Source organism: Aquarana catesbeiana, linkage group LG02, assembly GCF_042186555.1.
Source record: "Aquarana catesbeiana isolate 2022-GZ linkage group LG02, ASM4218655v1, whole genome shotgun sequence".
Taxonomy (NCBI): domain Eukaryota; kingdom Metazoa; phylum Chordata; class Amphibia; order Anura; family Ranidae; genus Aquarana; species Aquarana catesbeiana.
This window is the reverse complement of record NC_133325.1, coordinates 426,790,979-426,813,091: the sequence shown is the minus strand read 5'-3', so window position 1 is coordinate 426,813,091 and position 22,113 is coordinate 426,790,979.

Genomic DNA, 22,113 nt, shown 5'->3' with positions numbered 1-22,113 from the left:
CTCTCTCTCTCTCACTCTCGTAAGAGTTTGCCAGGAAGGGAGGGGGGATGTGTCATAAGAGGGCCAATGAGAGCTGCAGGGCTGCAGGGCTGCAGAGCTGGAGGTGTGCCTATGTGTGTCTGTGTAAATCCAGGAAGTGAACAGGCAGCAGCTTCAGCTGCCCACAGTTAAAATGGTTGCAGCCAAACTCAGTGGAGGGAGATTTCTGCAGCATATTTTGGCAAGTACATAATCACAGTATGTATAAAATAATATGCAAAGTGGTTGGCGGGAAGTTTCAGAATGGCAAAGATGTTTTTATTATTCAAATTATGTGAGCGGACTTCAGTTCCTCCTTAAACTGCGAATCAGGTTTTTCACTGTCAGGGCAATAAGGCTGTGGAACTCTCATCCACAATTGGTGGTGGCAACGGGGAGTATGGATATTTTTAAAAGACTCTTGAATGTGCATCTTAAAGAACACAGCATACAGGGATATGGGAAATAATTATAGACAATGACACACGTACACCTACACAGGTTGGACTATTGTCTTTATTCAACCTTACCTACTATGTAACTATGTTTAGGTTTATTACAGCTTTAATTTAACCCTTTCAGCCCTGGAAGATTAGGCTGCTCAATGACCAGAGCACTTACAATTTGGCACCGCAGTGCTGTAACTGGTAATTGCGCGGTCATGCAATATTGTACCCAAACAAAATATGCGTCCTTTTTCTTCCCACAAAATCCAATAAACTCAATGTTAGTCATACATTTAGGCCAAAATGTATTCAGCCACATGTTTTTGGTAAAAAAATGTCAATAAGCGCATATTTATTGGTTTGCGCAGAAGTTGTAGCATCTACAAACTATGGTACGTTTTCTGGAATTTACGCAGCTTTTAGTTTATGACTGCCTATCGCATTTCTTGTGAAATGGCAGGGCAGTACAACCCCCCCAAATGACCCCATTTTGTAAAGTAGACTCTCCAAGGAAATTGCTGAAAGGCATGCTGAGCCCATTGAATACTTTATTTTTTTGTCACGAGTGATTGAAAAATGACAAAAAAAAAAAGAAATTACCTAAAGCTGTCACTAAATTATATATTGCTCACACATGCCATGGTTATATGTGGAATTACACCCCAAAATACATTCTGCTACTTCTCCTGAGTACGGGGATACCACATGTATGAGACTTTTTGGGAGCCTAGCCGTGTACAGGACCCCGAAGATCAAGCACCGCCTTCAGGCTTTCTAATGAAGTAAATTTTTGATTTCCCTCCTCACTACCTATCACAGTTTCGAAGGCTATAAAATTCCAAGATAGCACAAAACCCCCCCAAATGACCCCATTTTAGAAAGTAGACACCCCAAGCTATTTGCTGCGAGGCATGTTGAGTCCATGGAATATTTTATATTTTGCCACAAGTTGCAGGAAAATGACTAATTTTTTTTTTAATTAATTTATTTATTTTTTGCACAAAGTTGTCATTAAATGATATATTACTCAAACATGCCATGGGAATATGTGAAATTACACCCCAAAATGCATTCTGCTGCTTCTCCTGAGTACAGGGATACCACATGTGTGAGACTTTTTGGGAGCCTAGCTGTGTACAGGACCCCGAAACCAATCACCGCCTTCAGGCTTTCTAAGGGCATAAAATGGTGATTTTACTCCTCACTGCCTATCACAGTTACGGAGGTCCTGAAATGTCCAAATAGCACAACCCCCCCCCTCCCAAATGACCCCATTTTGGAAAGTAGACACCCCAAGGTATTTGCTAAGAGGCATGGTGAGTATTTTGCACCTCTCATTTGTTTTTGAAAATGAAGAAAGTATCAATCACCGCCTTCAGGCTTTCTAAGGGCGTCAACTTTTGATTTTACTCCTCACTGCCTATCACAGTTTCGTAGCCCAGAAAATGCCAAGATAGCACAAAACCCCCCAAATGACCCAATTTTGGAAAGTAGACACCCCAGAGGCTGAGAGGCATGCTGAGTCCATGGAATATTTTATATTTTGCCACAAGTTGCAGGAAAATTACAATTTTATTTATTTTTTTGCACAAAGTTGTCACTAAATGATATATTGCTCAAACATGCCATGGTTATATGTGGAATTACACCCTAAAATACTCAAACATACTAAAATACATTCTACTGCTTCTCCTGAGTACAGGGATACCACATGTGTGAGACTTTTTGGGAGTCTAGCCGTGTACAGGACCCCGAAACCAATCACCGCCTTCAGGCTTTCTAAGGGCGTAAAATGGTGATTTTACTCCTCACTGCCTATCACAGTTACGGAGGTCCTGAAATGTCCAAATAGCACAAAACCCCCCCAAATGACCCCATTTTGGAAAGTAGACACCCCAAAGTATTTTCTAAGAGGCATGGTGAGTATTTTGCAGCTCTCATTTGTTTTTGAAAATGAAGAAAGAAAAGAAAAATGTATTTTGTATGTATGTTGTCAAAACGCGAAATCTGCTAAATACTCAACATGCCTCTCAGCAAATAGCTTGGAGTGTCTACGCCAGATCAGATATCGATCTGTTCAGACACTATACTACTAAGGGAGGTGTATGGTGCGTGCATGGGTGTTAGCGCTACTGGCACAAATCTGACTCTGCCTGGGGTGACGCAGACCCTATCTGACACTATAACCTAACTGATATCACCCACCGGGCGATCAGGGGGTTAAACCTTTATTTAGGTAAAATACGGCGGGTGCCCTGACGCTATAAAAAATAAACTAGCTAACCAGCGTCACCCATTACACTTATACAGTGATCACTGGTGACAGGGGTTGATCAAGGGGTTAAACCTTTATTAGGGGGGGTTAGGGGGGATCCCTGGTCCTATCTAGGCCTAATACTAATTAACCTAACACTGATTTTTGTCACTAATGACACCAGTACAGTGATAAAAAAAAAATACGAACACTGCACTGGGTGACACAGTGACAGGGGGTGAAGGGGTTAACTGGGAGGGTGATCGGGGGGTGGCAAGTGTACCTACGTGGACTGGTGTCAGTGTAGTGTTAGTCTCTCCTTGGTCTGGAATGAAAAGACTTACACGAGGAGAGATGACATCCCTTCCCCTGCTGTGTTTACACTTACACAGACAGGGGAAGGATCTCATTTGCCAGGAGCGATCACCAGGTCCAGGCCAAATAGCATTGGCCTGGGCCTGGGGATTGATCGGTTCTGGATCGAATCCGATCATCGCGGCCGCCTAGGGGGCACGCCCCTTGACGTATAGCTATGATGCTTCACGCAGCAGCACCAACCTGCCACAGTATAACTGAGGCGGCTGGTCCGGAACCGGTTAAATGCATTAGATTCGACCTCATTTTAACCTTCATTTTACTTTCCCTATGTATTTGTAAGTACAGAAGAATCTCTGTAAGCTAGCCTTTTAATTTTTCTTTACTGCAGCTCTGGCAAGAAAAGAACTCTGTGCTGCAGAGGAGACTTTTAAACAGGCACAGTTTAACAAAGAGCCTATTGTTATTCTGGAACTGTGCAGCCAGTGTCAAGCCTACCCTCTAGTGCAGTGGTCTCCAAATTGAGGCCGGGGCTGCCCTTTGCTTGCATTTATCTTGCCATTGGTAACAATGGGAAAATTTGGGGACCTTGAGTGAGGCATGGGGTAGTGCCTCCATCCCGGGTTCAAAGGAGAAAAGGGGGGCAGTGGGACTTTAAATGAGCCAGTTGACAGATTGGGGTTAAGATAAAAAGTTCAAGTTTATTGCATATAAATCATACTGGTGTATATTACATGTAAAAGGTTGCGTGTGCATGTGCACCAGGCATGTCCTACATAAATACATGTACATTTTGGCCCAGTCCTTGCATCACACCACAGCCTGGTTACGTTTGTAAGTATCCAGAAATTGACATACTGTCTTTTCTGGCTGCACTTAGTCTACTCCCTGATGTCATTATACTTTGTTATTTCAGAAATCCTATAGCATCCACCCCCGAAGAAGTGTATTCACCATGCTTTCTATAGGATCTTACTCTTATCATTTTTTATGCATCAATTTTTAGACTATTTTTTACATCATGTTGTCTTGTGCTTCCCAGTTTCATATGTACAATTTCTATATGACATATGTGTTAGCTATTCATTGCTCAGATATCATGTTGATTGTTTTATATACATGTATTTATGTAGGACATGCCTGGTGCACATGCACAACCTTTTACATGTAATATACAGCAGTATGATTTATATGCAATAAATTTGAACTTTTTTATCTTAAAGGGGTTGTAAAGTTATTTTATTTTTATTTTTTAAATAACAAACATGTTATACTTACCTTCACTGTGCAGCTCGTTCTGCACAGAGTGGCCCCGAACCTGGTCTTCTGGGGTCCCTCGGCGGCTGTTTCAGCTCCTCCCCGCAAGCATTTACCACCTTCATGCGAGCTCCCTCGCACGGTGGTGAGTGCTTGCGGGCGCGCTCCCGTGATACAGCCGGCGGCTATAGCCGCTCGCTGTATCACTCGGCCCCGCCCCCCGGCGCGCCGCGTCATCGGATGTGATTGACAGCAGCGCGAGCCAATGGCTGCGCTGCTTTCAATCCATCCACTGCAGCCAATCAGCGACCAGGCTGAGCTGCAATGAAGCTGACGAGGACGAGGAGCGAAGATTCGAGGCGTCAGGTAAGTAAAACGGGGGGCCTGGGGGCGGCGGTACTGTCAAAAGTTTTTTCACCTTAATGCATAGAATGCATTAAGGTGAAAAAATGTTTACCTTTACAACCCCTTTAACCCCAATCTGTCAACTGGCTCATTTAAAGTCCCACTGCCCCCCTTTTCTCCTTATCTTGCCATTGGGTCACTATTCCTCCCTCCCTCCTTATTCTGCCAACTAACATCAACAATGGGGCACCATTTCTTCCCCTGACACCAACAATAGGGAACTATTCGTCCCAATGATGGGGCATTATTTCTCCCCCTAATGCGAAATGTGGCAATGTTTATTGCCATCGATGCCAAGAAAATTTCTACTCTAACCGGCAACAGTCTGGCCTCCCTAAAGTATGAAAATTTTGAAGGAAAATAAATTGGCACTTTGTGTAGAAAGTTTGAAGATCCCTGTTCTAGCGAATGAGGCACACAGGATGTGGACTGGAATGATTCTGGGAGGTGTAGTTCTGACAGACTGAACTAGCTTTATGAACTGGAAAGAGGAGACTGCAAATCCCACAAGACACCAATGGCGACCCTAGGGGGGGCCAGAGGGGACCCTGACCCCCCCAACATTATGCTGTGCCCCACCATGTGCCCCACCATGTGCCCCCCCCCCCCCCCCCCCAAAAAAAAAAATTTTTTTTTTTTTTTTTTTTACAAAAAATCAATGTCTAAGAGGGAGAGAGTCCCCAGTCAGCTCCTGCGGGTTATTCCTCCCCCCTCCCCTGCTCGCTGACACTGCATAATGCGAGCGTTCACACAACCACGGCCGCCTGATCTGCTCCTTCACCTGCATCCTCATTGGCAGGGAGAAGAGCGAGTTGCAGGAAGGACTCCACCAGGACTTTCAGTTACTGAAAAAACAGACTGATTTCTCCCGTCCTTAGGACAGGAGGACCAGCCTGTAAATTCCAAGAGATGCCAGACCAGAGCTGTCAATAGCAGGGGCAGGACAGCAAGAGGAGGCTGGGGAACCCCACAGTGGCAGAACACCAGGGCCCGGAGGCAAGACAACCTTTGCAACCCTGATAGTTCTCCCACTGCTTTGGATCCTTATATTTTCTTGATATGCTGGTGACATATATCTCTTGTTTTCTGCCACCCTGGGGGACCCCAATACAGTAGGAAGGGAGCTCACTGCAGAACATGTGAAAGGGCCCGTTGTGGGGTCGTAGTAAAGGGCCCCAGGATATATATATATATATATATATATATATATATATATGCATTTTATAGTTGCCCCCCTACTTTTGTCCCTGTCCCCCCATGTGCCTCCCCTAAATTTGAAAGCTGGAGACGCCACTGCAAGACACTGGTGGTAGGGGAGAGGTTTTCCCTGCTGTTTTCCCAGGCTGAGGAGAGAAAATGTGAAGCATGTTTCTGAGAGAACCTTGTGCATTTTTGGCAGCTAGCAGACTGCTCACCGGCAGTGGCGGCTGGTACTGTATACAGTAAATAAAAATCTGATAATTGGCATGTATGTATGTATTCACCCCCTTTGTTATGAAGCCCATAAAAACCTCTGGTGCAACCAATTACCTACAGAAGTTACATAATTTGTGAAATGATGTCCACCTGTGTGCAATCTAAGTGTCACATGATCTGTCATTACATATACACACCTTTTTGAAAGACCCCAGAGGCTGCAACACATAAGCAAGAGGCACCACTAACCAAACACTGCCATGAAGACCAAGGAACTCTCCAAACAGGTAAGGGACAATGTTGTTGAGAAGTACAAGTCAGGGTTAGGTTATAAAAAAATTTCCAAATCTTTGATGATCCCTAGGAGCACCATCAAAACTATCATAACCAAATGGAAAGAACATGGCACAACAGCAAACCTACCAAGAGAGGGCCGCACACCAAAACTCACGGACCGGGCAAGGAGGGCATTAATCAAAGAGGCAGCACAGAGACCTAAGGTAACCCTGAAGGAGCTGCAGAGTTCCACAGCAGAGACTGGAGTATCTGCACATAGGACAATAATAAGCCATACGCTCCATAGTGTTGGGCTTTATGGCAGCGTGGCCAGAAGAAAGCCATTACTTTCAGCAAGAAACAAAAATGGCACATTTTGAGTTTGGAGGAAGGTGTTCTGGTCTGATGAGGCTAAAATTGAACTTTTTGGCCATCAAAGAAAATGCTATGTCTGGCGCAAATCCAACACATCACATCACCCAAAGAACACCATCCCCACAGTGAAACATGGTGGTGGCAGCATCATGCTGTGGGGATGTTTTTCAGCAGTCGGGACTGGGAAACTGATCAGAGTTAAGGGAAAGATGAATGGTGTTAAATACAGGGAAATTCTTGAGCAAAACCTGTACCCCTCTGTGTGTGATTTGAGGCTAGGATAGAGGTTCACCTTCCAGCAGAACAATGACCCCAAACACACTGCTAAAGCACTTGAGTGGTTTAAGGGGAAACATGTAAATGTGTTGGAATGGCCTAGTCAAAGCCCAGACCTCCATACAATAGAAAATCTGTGGTCAGACTTAAATATTGCTGTTCACAAGCTCAAACCATCCAACTTGAAGGAGCTGGAGCAGTTTTGCAAGGAGGAATGGGCAAAAATCCCAGTGGTAAGATGTGGCAAGCTCATAGAGACTTATCCAAAGCGACTTGGAGCTGTGATAGCCGCAAAAGGTGGCTCTACAAAGTATTGACTTTAGGGGGGTGAATAGTTATGCACATTGACTTTTTCCGTTATTTTGTCCTATTTGTTGTTTGCTTCACAATAAAAAAAAAATCTTCAAAGTTGTGGGCATGTTCTGTAAATTAAATGATGCAAATCCATCTTAATTCCAGGTTGTGAGGCAACAAAACACAAAAAATGCCAAGGGGGGTAAATACTTTTACAAGACAAATTGGGTGGGCGCAGAGAGGGCTCTGAATATAATAGAGAGAGTCACGGATGTTGGTGGAGCCTGCTGCCTGACTAAGGGGGAAGGATGCTGCAAGCATGGACTGGCTATGTTTCAACAAGTATACAGAGGGAGAACATCTGCTAACACAAGAAGTGGGTGAGAGGTTGTAGCCAAATCCACATTACACTTTAACAAAAGAGGCACAGTGTTAGCTGTGAGTATAACAGATCCATTGACATTATCAGCACTAAAAGGGACCAGAGGCAGTATGGTCATCAGTACTTAAAGGGACATTATCCCGAGTGCTTCAGTTTGGCCCCAACGAGCAGGCCAGCAGAAGAGAGTATGATACAGACTGCAGAACTGCTTTATGGCATAATTCTCCTTAGTTAGGAATGCCCCAGTATAGGGTTTAGGAGAAGTTGCTTTAGACTTCCATTGCTTGTTTTAAATAGTATATTTTTTTCTACTGTTCCCTTATTTGTAGTTTATTTCTTGCTAGAGTTTAACTGTTTGCTTTATTGTTACTGTTGTTTTACAACTAATTTACTACTAGGGTACTGCGTATACATCATACATAAATATTCCCCAACTAGGTGTGTCAGAGTGGGCAGTGCTGTTTGCAGCGTTGAGGGCACTGGAACAGCGGACCCAATACATTCATCGTCTCCTTCAGGGGTAAGTTCTAGGCTTATATTTGCATTGATTATTTACAGGTTTTGGGCAATGAATAAATTACTTTTTGGCAGTGCACCTCTTTGGCTGGGTTGTACGCACATTCCTGTATCTGGAATAGCTAGTATTGAATTCCAGTGCTTAGCACCTGTCCCCTGCTAGCCTTACTGTGTCACAATACCTCCCAACTTTGGAACTTGAGAATGAGGGACACCCCAGAGAGACAGTAACCAGCAGTGCTCGTAGTTCAATGCAGCATAAAATGGGTGTGGTTAAAGTAAACAGACTCAACTTTGGTCACCCCAAGGAGAGTAGTAATGTGGCATGAACACCAAGCAGTGGTGAACAGTGGATGTAAGCAAATTGTTAACAGTGGGAGTAGCTTAAAGTGGAGTTCCACCCACTTTTACAACTCTTCAGCATCCCTCACTAAACTGTGCACTACAAACGAATTGGATATTTTTTTATTTTTTTTTTTCTCAGCACCTACTGTATATCTGTTGTATTCATTTTTCACTTCCTCCTCCTTGGCCGTGGCCCATCGCATCATTTCCTGTTTGCAATGCCTTCTGGGAAGGGGCGGCAACTTCCTCTGACACTGCCGTTGCTATGGAAACCTGACTTGAAACCTATTACACTGCTTGTGCTGCACTGAGCATGTGCGAGATCTGCAAGGATGAGATCCAGGAAGAAATACAGTCTGGCTTCAGATGCCCACACTTAAGATGGCCACGGCCTGCTGTAAGTTTATAAAATAACAAACTACTGCTATAAACTAACATAACAGACCTTAGTTTACAGACTAATTTTATTCGAATACATTAAGCTTGTGTATTATATGGGTATTTTTATTTAAAAAGTATCATTTTGGCCGGAACACCACTTTAAGGGGCATGATTAAACAAAACACAGCCCCCTTGTACCTATAAAATATGCTTTCATTGCTGTGCTGCAATCAAGAGTCTCACAGACATATATAAATATTAGCAAAATCATTTGAAAATTAAATGAAATGCTGCCATTATATATGCTTTCATACACACTGTGGTCATTGCAATTTTTTGTGGTCACACGGTTTTTGCACAACGGTTTTTCAAACACAATTTTTTGGAAAAAAAAACACCATAATGAATAAAAAAAAAAAAAAAAACATAATATACATCTACATTTTTTGTATAGTATGAAAGATAATGTTATGCCGAGTAAATAGACACCTTACACGGCATGCTATAAAATTGCGTGCTTGTGGAATAGCGCCAAACTATGGTACTTAAAAATTTCCATAGGCGAAGCTTTAATGTTTACAGGTTACCTGTTTAGAGTTACAGAGGAGGTCTAGTGCTAGAATTATTGCTCTCTCTAAGATGTACATTTACAAATGTGGACATGACCTACGTATGTGTTCACTACTGTGTGGGAGTACACAGGGATGAGGGCACTTTAAATTTATTTTTATTTTTTAAATTCATTTTCTTACATTTTTACACTGTCCCATTAACACAAATATTTATTTTGATCACTTTTAATGCTATCGCAAGTAATGTAAACATCATTTACGATAACAATACAGCATGACAGATCCTCTTTATAGAGAGATCTGAGGTCTAAAAGAAAAGCAAGAGATTAAAAATAAATAAATAAATAAAAAAACTTGTTTACATGGCCCGAAAAACTGTAAGTGACGTCATGTTGTCGTTCTGGTCCTCCAAGGGCATAGAGATGAGCAGTGGCCATCTTGCCATTGCTTATCTCTATGTGAAGAGATCGGTAACATAAGCCCGGGAACCACCTGGAAGCGGCTGGGGGGCAACTCTCCCATTGCTTATAAAAGTGATCTAGCTGCGAATCTGCACCACTTTTATCCGAAATCTGGCCGCCTAAAGAAAAAATGATATGGGGTTATGGCATCTAGCTTCAGTCATGACCCCGGTATTTAACGTCAAATTAATGACGTAAATTCCCAGTTAGGCGGTCGGCAAGTAGTATAAACGATTTATATCACTCTACCCTTCATATAGCGCCATGTCTGACTCCCAGTTAAAATACCCTGTATATCCTACTTCTGGGTAGATTTATGTACAGTATATGCTTTAAGATATATATATTTATATATATATTTTGTACTATAAAGGGCTAATGTTTGAGTTTTAACCCCATCTTGACAGGTGATACAAAAAGCATGTTGCTCCTACCAAATGTCTTAGTGACAGCAGGCACAGGTAGCTTGTATCAAGCTATCTGCCTATGACAAGGGAGTCTGCCATGTATAATATTATATTACAATCCTGTCTGAAAATCTGCAAAACAGCGTTCAGGTCTTTTTAAAAAAAACATTCTTAAAGAAAAAAAATTGTTCTCTGAGTCTGACAATATGTACCAAGTTCAAACTTTAATAGTATATATAGCTCTTCTGTCTGTTATTCTCAGAGTGTAGATATTTAGGAATAAGCTATTTTTTTTTTTTACTTTTTATATTGACTAAATTATACACCACACTTGGAGGTTTTTATCTGATTATTCAATTAATTGGCCAACTAATCGATTATGAAAATATTTATTAGTTGCAGCCTTACATATGTAGTACCCTGGTGTTTAAACAGGGTTGCTAACAAATTTAGTTTGCCAGGTAGTAATTGTCCTGGCTAATAGTGTTAGAAGATCCACTGATTCCTCTCTAATTCTGGAATTTCTGCACCTTTTCTTTTCTGTCACTAGGTGGCACTGTGGCTGGTGACTTTAGATCAACAAGGGCATAGCAAGGTCAGATTATGAATCAATGGGGTGTCTCAGCCAATTGGCAGGAGTTTCTTTAGCCCCTTGGCCTGCTGGGAGAGCCTATTTATTTGGGTTGGAGTCAGGTGATCGGGTTCTGTGCCACCCAGATGGTCTGGGTGGATGTGTTTTATGTCGCCCCAGGCTGCTAGGCCAGAAGCCTGAGGTCTATCCCAGGGACACCTGGCTGCTAGGCTGCCTGAGGCCTATCCAGGAGCAGGAGAAGCAGCGTAGGGTTGGGTCTGCAGGATTGGAGTTCAACAGAGTTAAAAAATGTTCAGCCGGATGGGGAACCAGTTGTCGTCGGAGGTAGAAAGGAAGTTGACGCCACTAAGGGACCATCCATTTTACTACCGGAGACTACTGTGACCAAGCTGAAGCAAGTACCAGAGCAATCTTCTCACCAGCCTTGGACAGTGAAGAAATGGGAAAGCATAAGCAAGTACCAAGCCAGGGACCCAGCAAGATAGCGAGGGTGATGCTTGAGGAGTATACAACGGGATAGCTGTGGAAGAGCTGAGGGGATCCAGTGATGACTGGGATCAGGAAGTCTAGTGAGAGACTGGGAGCTCAGTGAGTGAAGATCTACAGTGGGATACTGTGAGATTAGTAAAGGACTGGTCGGTGTTACCAAGAGTTACGTAAACTAGCTGAAGCTGCTACTGATTTTGGCATACGTGCAGGCTGTCTATAGACACAGACAGTGAGTCCCCGTCCCTCATCACAGGATTTGACTGAGAGAGAGCCAATGGCCCCCACTGCTCTCAGCAAAGCCTGTGAGAGCAGGTAGAAGAGGAGAGAGCCACTACTGATGGACACAGATCTGAATCGTGATTGGGCTTAGGTAAGTATAAGGGGTAAGGGGGCAATCCACCTACTAAAACATTTGTTTACCTTAATGCAGGGAATGCATTAGGGTAAAAATATTCTGGCTTTACAACCACTTTAACCACTTGCTGACCCACTCACAGTACTTTTACTATGAGTGAACAGCAGTTGCAGGCATCACAACGTGCTGGTAGGTTGCAGGATCCTATAGAGCCACCATTTTATTTGTGTGACTAGGAGACTCCTATCCTAGTACGCTGCCTGTGCTGACTTGTACAAGAAGCCAGAGAGGATTGTGCAGGGTGCATGTGCATGGTGGCATTTGGCATTATGAGAAGAGGGATCGGAGAACTTTGTATGAAGTTATTGACTTCTGCTCATCTTGTATATACTTCTGCAAAAAATAGGGTTTAGAATTACTCTAAATATATATTCTAAGCAAGTCTGAAACCTGAATGTTAACATACTGAAACCACAACCCACTGTAGCACACCCCTTAAGGAGCCTCAGGCTGCCCCTTTCACTAGCACTCCAGGCTAACTTTCCTCTCCAGTCCTCCAGACTGACTCTTCACCAGCCCACCCCACCGACTCTCTCTCACCAGCCCACCTGGCTGACTCTCAGGAGGTCTACTGGGGAAGGATGAAGACTTAAGCACAACACTGTCTACATTGAGAACTGCCTACGTGTGGCAGTCTCCCCCCTTGTGAGTCCCCCATAGTGCTGATCTACTCACACTGTCCTCTCTTTTGCTCCTATGCCTCCAGGAAGGACTTCCTCCATGTGTTGTGGCAGGATCCTTTCAGCACCCGAGCCCCAGCCCAAGGTCACCCCCCCAGACTAGGGGGTACCCCTGAGGGCCACTGACAACTTCCACAGCACTATATCTCCATCTTCCACCCAACTGTATTTGCTGGCATGGCTCATGTCTATTTATAAGGTAAGCTTTGCCCCCCTGCCAGTCCACTACTGGGTATTTGTCAAGACCTCATAAATATTCCAGGCAGTTCCTCCTAACCTCCTGCCCATTAGCTCTAGAACATTCTCCAATGTTCCAGAAACAGGGAGAGGCTCCAGAGGAGCTGTCAGGATGAGTCATACAGCCCTGATTCACTGAACCCTGACCCAGATTCACAGCTCAGGCTTGCCCCTGAGCTAACTAAATTTATCTACACTAACAAAACCTACTCTACTTCTAGCACACACTAGAGGGTGCTACACCACTATCGCCTGTCAACCACTTATAGTTTTATCCATTGCACCCTACCTGGTGAAATCACAACAAGTCACTTCTTGAAATGTTGTGCGTTCTGCTCTCAACCCAAGTAACCTTATTTTTAGAAAGAACCTAGCTTTTTCCATTTACAGTTCCTCTAGTCCTTGGCTGTCTTTCACCCTTTCTTCACTGTCTACTTTTGCTGCCAGCTCAGCTCCTTTGGCAGTCAGCTCAGCTTCCCTCCTGTCAGGAGGCAAGGTAATGCCAAATGTTCCTGATTAACAGGGTGATTGGACCCATCCCCAAAGCTAGAAATAGTGGCATAGCACCAGTCTTGACCTGCTAACAAGGTAAGCAGTATGGACTTTCTAATTTTAGTACAACTATACTGTTTTCTAGATGACATTAGCAGATCAAAGATTGATTTTGCTGCCTTCTTTTAATTGCTCTTATATAAAATACAACAGCCAATAAAACCAAATGTGTAATATAAATTGAAAAACATAACATAATACAACTGCAAAGAAAATTGAGTCTCCTGCCATCTCTTCCTAACTAGTAGCACAGAGAGCAAAACTGGTCACTAGGGATGGGCCAAACGGACCCCTGTTCAGTTTGCACCAGAACTTCCAAACACCGCGAAAGTTCGGACCCGAATAACGAACCCCATTAAAGTCAATGGGACCCGAACGTCAACAATCAAGAGTTCCCATTTTGAAGGCTTATATGCAAATAATTGGGCATACAATGTTTATGGGAGTCCGGGTACTGCCCTGGGGAACATGTATCAATAAAAAAAAGTTTGTGAAAAACATAATTTTTAAATGAGCAGTGATTTTTTGATTTTCAAAGTGAAGCCTAAAAATGAAAAAAATCCTTCCAATATAGTGCCTGGGGGTCCCCTTAGTCTACCTGTAAAGTGGCAGATCTGTACCATGTCTAGAATCTGCTGCAGCAATAATTGCATTTATAAAGCCAAAAATAATGACATTTTCCCTTCAAGCTGCCTTTATTTTGCTCAGCAACAGCTGGGGAGCCAGTTTGTATGATGAGGCCACAATGTAGTGCACTGGGAACAGGATTAGAGATTTTTTGGATATATTCTGGTGTCACTTTGACTTTGTATAGAAGTAACGGTTGCGTAAAAAATGTTTTTTGGGTGTCAGTGGCGCCTTCCCATCGTAACCTTATAGAGGTAATCTTGATGAAAGCAAGAATTGGCCTTGCTGTAAAAAATTGCAATGATATTCACCTGTCAAACAGGTGCAGAAAAATTACTCTTTGGGTGTGGGGGGGCTTTCCCACCGTAACCCTATAGAGGTGCTCTTAATGAAGGCAAAAAAAATTGCAATGATATGAACCTGTCAAACAGGTGCTGAAAAATTGGTCTTTGGGTGTTAATTGTGCCCATGAAACCTATACCAAAAACATTCTTCCGGATGAAATGATTGAAAACCCTCAAAGCTAGGCAGCCTCAAAGTCCTGCAGAGATTCCACATCCCGAAAAAGACTTAATCAGTGACATCGGCATTAGGGGCTTCATAGCTGGTAATCCAGGACCGATTCATTTTTATAAAAGTCAAACGGTCCATGGAGTCTGTGGACAGACGCGTTCTAGTAACAAAACCTCCTGCAGCACTGAATGCCTTTTATAAAAGCACGCTGGATGTAGGGCAGCCCAACAAATCAATAGCATACTGGGCAAGTTCTGGCCAGTGGTCTATTCTCATAACCCATTAAGTCAGTGGATCGTCAGCTGGAAAGCTCTCCATCTCCGTTTTGGCCCCTAGGTAATCATCCACCATGTGATGCAGAGGCTGCCAATGGGATGTGAAAGCTGACAGCCCTGAGCAGCGAGGACTAAAAAAATTCTGAAATGCCTCACTTAGGCGGACGCCTTCTCCAACGCTCCTCCCTTGACCAACAGAAGATTCAAAACAATGTTTTCCATGACACTGTAACCTACTGGAGTTGATCAATAAAATCCTTCAATAAAATTGTTCAATAAAATCCTCTTTAACATGTCCTCAAGAGATTTTATCTTCTGCACTCTCTGTGGGGACAGGATGAGTTCTGAGACCTTCCCCTTATAACGGTGGTCAAGAAGGGTTGCCAACCAGTAATCATCCTTCTCCTTTATGCCACGTATTCTTGAGTCCTTTCACAGGCTTTGAAGCATGAGGTTGCCTATGCGCCTCAAATTTGTTGAGGCTTGAGAAGCAGACTCCTCAGGGTCACTCAGGATGACAGCATCTGGAACTTCCTCCTCCCAGCTAATCCCAAGGGTGTTGGGGTTGGAAAGCCATCACTTACAGTTTGACGCATGTCTTCCTCTTCTTCTTTCGAAGAAGACTTTGAAGCCTTTGAAAGTGCCAGAATCCTCATCCTCCTCCCCTCTCTCCTCCTGTGTGTTCTGTGACATAGGAATGATGGTGTCTGGATAAAGTGGGCCTTGAAAGGACATGCCGCGTAGAGTCTGCTCCAGCAGGAACACAACAGGGATTGTGTCACTGATGCATGCACTGTCATGGCTCACCATCCTTGTGGTCTCCTCAAATGGTGACAATACAGTACATACATCCTTAATTATCAGCCATTAGCGTGGGGAAAAAATGCCAAGGTGCCCTGAGCCTGTCGTCATGCCGTATTTGCACAGGTACTCCTTGACGGCCCTCTGCTACATGTATAGCCGCTGTAGCATCGACAAAGTCAAGTTCAACCTGGTGGGCATGTCACAAATCACGGGCAGGTGGATTTCCCATTGAATTTCAGCCAACCGAGCACTGGCAGTGTATGACCGTCTGAAATGGCTACAGATTCTTCTGGCCAACTTTAGGACACCTTGCAACCATGGGTACGTATTTAGGAAACGCTGCACCACCAAATTGAGGACATGTGCCAGGCATGGCACATGTGTCAACTTTCCCTGTCTAAGGACGGATAGGAGGTTTGAGCCATTATCACACACCACCATTCCTGGCTCCAGCTGGTGTGGTGTGAACCACCTCTGGGCCTGTCCCTGCAGAGCTGCAAGAATCTCTGCTCTGGTGTGGTTCCTGTCACCTAAACACACCAGCTGAAGCACTGCATGGCACCTTTTAGCCCGACTCATGCAATAGCCCTTTGAATGCTTAGGGGGTACGTGATGTTCATAGGACAATTCTGCAGAGGAGGGCATGGAGGTGGCAGGGGTGTAGGAGGTAGAGCTCACAGGTCTGGCATCCTCACCACCAGCTGTATGGAGACATAGGGGCCCAACAAGCTATAGCACCGAGCCCTATCCTGCATCCTTTTGAGTTGCAAGCAGCATTACCCAGTGTGCTGTTAAAGAAATATATTGTCCCTGTCCATACTTGCTGGACCACGTGTCAGCAGTAAGGTGGATTTTACGGCTGACTGCCTTGCCCAACGATGCCAGAACATTCCCTTCCACATGATAGTAGAGAGATGGAACGGCCTTACGTGAAAAGTAGTAGCGATTGGGAAAATGCCATTGTGGTACAGCACACTGTGCAAATTCATGGAAGGGGGCAGAATCCACCAGGCTCAAAGGTAGAAGTTGGAGAGCCAACAGCTTTGACAAGCTTGCATTTAGACACTGGGCATGTGGGTGGCAGGGACTGTATTTTTTTTTCCGCTGCAACAGATGGGGCAGAGAAATTTGCTGGCTACAGTCTACAGCTAGTGGTGTGCTGCTGGCAGATGTGCTGCTAGGACCTGGGACACCCTGTGCTATACCATCATCCCTGTGAGTTGAGGCTGCTGAGAGGTAATGAATTGGTATAGCAGGGGCAGACTGAAGTGGGTAAGGAGGAGGAGGAGGAGGGACAGATTTTTGACCCTTTTGTGTGGCTTTTAGGTGCTCTTGCCAATGGGCTGAGTGGTTGGACATTAAATGTCCTCCCAGACATTATTGGAAGGGAGGGGGCGGTGCTTATAAGCAAATGCAAAGAAGAAGTTGAAATCTGTATGAAGATGCACTTTAATCAATGTAAAGTGGTGTTTGGTGCACTTTAATTTGAGTACTCACACTACACAGACACACTCCATGGATACACTATAATATAATGCAATATAATGCGCCAAACGTACAAACAAAACTATATGGTGTTAAACTGGCAGTAACGCACACAAAAGTAAATGGCGTTAAACTGGCAGTAACGCACACAGAAGTAAATGGAGTTAAACTGGCAGTAACGCACACAAAAGTAAATGGTGTTAAACTGGCAGTAACGCACAAAACTATATGGCTTTAAACTAGCAGTAATGCACACAGAACTATATGGCATTAAACTGGCAGTAACGCACACAGAACTTTATGGCGTTAAACTGGCAGTAACGCACAAAAATATATGGTGTTAAACTAGCAGTAACGCACACAGAACTATATGGTGTTAAACTGTCAGTAACGCACACAAAATTATATGGCGTTAAATTGTTATTAACGCACACAGAACTATATGGCGTTAAACTGGCAGTAACGCACACAGAACTATATGCGTTAAACTGGCAGTAACACACACAGAACTATATGACGTTAAACTGGCAGTAACGCACAAAACTATATGGCATTAAACTGGCAGTAACGCACACAGAACTATATGGCGTTAAACTGGCAGTAACGCACACAGCACTATATGGTGTTAAACTGGCAGTAACGCACACAGAACTATATGGCGTTAAACTGGCAGTAACGCACACAAAACTATATGGCGTTAAACTGGCAGTAACGCACACAGAAGTAAATGGCGTTAAATTGGCAGTAACACAATCAAATAGACGGTGTTCAACCGTCACTACACTGACGCTATCTGAACGGTCCCTACTCTAGCTATACATTAATGTAAAGATTATTGACACGGTCTCACTACACTACACTGAAATTATCTGAGCTGTCCCTACTCTAAACCAATGTATGTATGAATGACACGGTCTCACTACACTACAGTGAAACTATATGAGCTGTCCCTACTCTAGCTGCACATTATGCAAAGCTGAATGATGATCCTCCTCACTACACTCACACTATCCCTAGACTGACACTAAACTAATATACTACAATGACAATTGAAGCAAAATAGCACAGTATAGCACACTAACTAACTAATAGCACTGAAAAGAGCCCTGTTCTTTCTCTCTCCACACCAAAATCACACTGAGAATGGCTGCCATTGAAAGAATACTTGTATACTGTGGAGTGGGAATGAGCCATGATTGGATAAAGTCATGATGACAGTGTCCAATCATGACTCTGACAGTGCTCTGTGCCCTGATTGGCTGAAGCTTTCACTGCTTCAGTCAATCAGGGCTTGCAATGCACTGTTCAGTGCCGCAATGCATTGTGGTCAGTTCAGGGAGCCAAACAAACGGTCGAACGACCCGTTTGTTCGGCTGTTCGTCGAACAGCCAAACAGCGAAAGTTCGGCCTGAACTTATGTTCGGGCCGAACGGTTCTCCCATCCCTACTGAGCACATACGGGAATATGATATTTATTGTAATAATAGATGTGTTGCCTACCTGTCTTCATGCTGCCTGTGATTTTATTCCAACCATCTGCTTTTTTAAGGTGCACAGAATGACAGAAGTGTTTGCTTATATATGGGGAAAGTTCATTATTCACAACTGCTTGTAGAGATTAATCCAGCATGTAAGACCTGAACCAAGATACATTAATCTTAATTTAAAGTGTTACTAAACCCACAACAGTAAGTTCAGTCTGCATATGCAGTAAAGCAGGGGTCGGCAACCCATGGCCCGCCACCGCTGAATGTCCGTCCGTCAGTGCCCGCAAATTAATTCACATGCACTCAGCCGGACATTTTTGTCGCTGTCCTCAGGACAGCAGCGAGCGGCCATTATCACAGGGCTGGATGGGGGCGGGAACTGCTGGAGTTCACTTTTTCATTAAACAGCAGGTGATTGGTTGCCGGACGATCCTAGCAACCAATCACCAGCCTGTTAATGCGAAAAGTTAACTTCAGCAGCTCCCGCCCCCATCCAGCCCTGTGATATCGATCTCTGCTGCTCTGCTTGCTGTACACCTGTGTAAGATAGGAGAGTTCTACCTACACAGTGTGTGTTTGTGGGGTGGGAGACATGGGACAGAGGACACTACAGAAGGGAGGACAGGGGACAGAGAAAACTACAGTGGGGGGGTGCAGAGGGGGGACACTACAGTGGGGGGTGCAAGGGACAGAGGACACTACAGTAGGGGGAACAGGGGACAGAGAACACTACAGTGAGGGGGGTACAGGGAACAGGGGACACTACAGTGGGGGTGCAGGGGACAGAGGACACTACAGTAGGGGGTGCAGGGGACAGAGAACACTACAGTGGGGGGTACAGGGGACAGATGACACTACAGTGGGGGGGTGCAGGGGACAGAGAACACTACAGTGGGGGGTGCAGAAGACAGAGAACAATACAGTGGGGGGGTGCAGGGGACAGAGGACACTACAGTGTGGGTGAGGTGCAGGGGACAGAGAATACTACAGGGGGGTGCAGGGGATAGAGGACACTACAGTGTGGGTGAGGTGCTGGGGACAGAGAACACTACAGGGGGGTGCAGGGGATAGAGGACACTACAGCGGGGGGTGCAGGGGACAGAGGACACTGCAGTAGGGGGAGTGCAGGGGACAGAAAACACGACTACAGTGTGGGGGGGCAGCAGGGGACAGAGGACACTACAGTGGGGGGGTGCAGGGGATAGAGGACACTACAGTGGGGGGTGAAGGGGACAGAGAACACTACAGTTGGGGGTGCAGGGGACAGAGGACACTACAGAGGGTGCAGGGGATAGAGGACATTACAGTGGGGGTGCAGGGGATAGAAGACACTACAGTGGGGGGTGCAGGGGACAGAAAACAATATAGTGGGGGGGGCAGCAGGGGACAGAGGACACTGCAGTAGGGGGGGTGCAGGGGACAGAGAACACTACAGTGTGGGGGGGGGCAGCAGGGGACAGAGGACACTACAGTGGGGGATGCAGGAGATAGAAGACACTACAGTGGGGGGTGAAGGGGACAGAGGACACTACAGTGAGGGGTGCAGGGGACAGAGGGCACTACAGTGGGGGGGGTGCAGGGGATAGAGGACATTACAGTGGGGGTGCAGGGGACAGAGGACACTACAGTGGGGGGTGCAGGGGACAGAGAACAATATAGTGGGGGGTGCAGGGGACAGAGGACACTGCAGTAGGGGGGGTGCAGGGGACAGAGAACACTACAGTGTGGGGGGGGGGGCAGCAGGGGACAGAGGACACTACAGTGGGGGTGCAGGAGATAAAAGACAATACAGTGGGGGGTGAAGGGGACAGAGGACACTACAGTGAGGGGTGCAGGGGACAGAGGGCACTACAGTGGGGAGGTGCAGGGGATAGAGGACACTGCAGTGGAGGGTGCAGGGGACAGATAATAATACAGTGGGGGGTGCAGGGGACAGAGGACACTACAGTGGGGGTAGGTGCAGGGGACAGAGAACACTACAATGGGGGTGCAGGGGACAGAGAACACTACAGTGGGGGGGTGCAGGGGACAGAGGACACTACAGTGGAGGGTGGAGGGGATAGAGGACATTACAGTGGGGGTGGAGAGGACAGAGGACACTACAGTGGGGGGTGCAGGGGACAGAGAACAATATAGTGGGGGGTGCAGGGGACAGAGGACACTGCAGTGGAGGGTGGAGGGGATAGAGGACACTACAGTGGGGGGTGCAGGGGACAGAGCACACTACGGCGGGGGGTGCAGGGGACAGAGAACTCTACAGTGGAGGGTGCAGGGGACAGAGAACACTATAGTGGGGGGCGCAGGGGACGGAGGACACAACAGTGGGGGTGCAGGGGAAGGAGGACACTACAGTGGAGGCGTGTAGGGGACAGAGGACACTACAGTGGGGGGGTGCAGGGGACAGAGGACACTACAGTGGGGGGTGCAGGGGACAGAGGACACTACAGTGGGGGGGGTTCAGGGGACAGAGAACAATAAAGTGGGGGTGCAGGGGACAGAGGACACTGCAGTAGGGGGGGTGCAGGGGACAGAGAACACTACAGTGGGGGGTTTCAGGGGACAGAGAACAATAAAGTGGGGGGTGCAGGGGACAGAGGACACTGCAGTGGGGGGGGGTGCAGGGGACAGAGGACACTACAGTGGGGGGGGTGCAGGGGACAGAGGACACTACAGTGGAGGGTGCAGGGGATAGAGGACACTACAGTGGGGAGTGCAGGGGACAGAGAACACTACAGTGGGGGGTTTCAGGGGACAGAGAACAATAAAGTGGGGGTGCAGGGGACAGAGAACACTACAGTGGGGGGTTTCAGGGGACAGAGAACAATAAAGTGGGGGGTGCAGGGGACAGAGGACACTGCAGTGGGGGGGGGTGCAGGGGACAGAGGACACTACAGTGGGGGGGGTGCAGGGGACAGAGGACACTACAGTGGGGGGGTTCAAGGGATAGAGGACACTACAGTGGGGGTGCAGAGGACAGAGGACGCTACAGTGGGGGGTGCAGGGGACAGAGAACAATATAGTGGGGGGTGCAGGGGACAGAGGACACTGCAGTAGGGGGGGTGCAGGGGACAGAGGACACTACAGTGGGGGGTGCAGGGGACAGAGGACACTACAGTGGGGGGGGGGGGTTCAGGGGACAGAGAACAATAAAGTGGGGGGTGCAGGGGACAGAGGACACTGCAGTAGGGGGGGTGCAGGGGACAGAGAACACTACAGTGAGGGGTTTCAGGGGACAGAGAACAATAAAGTGGGGGGTGCAGGGGACAGAGGACACTGCAGTGGAGGGTGCAGGGGACAGAGAACAATACAGTGGGGGATGCAGGGGACAGAGGACACTACAGTGGGGGTAGGTGCAGGGGACAGAGAACACTACAATGGGGGTGCAGGGCACAGAGAACACTGCAGTGGGGGGGTGCAGGGGACAGAGGACACTACAGTGGGGGGGGAGCAGGGGACAGAGGACACTACAGTGGGGGGGGGGAGCAGGGGACAGAGGACACTACAGTGGGGGGTGCAGGGGATAGAGGACATTACAGTGGATGGTGCGCAGGGAACAGAGGA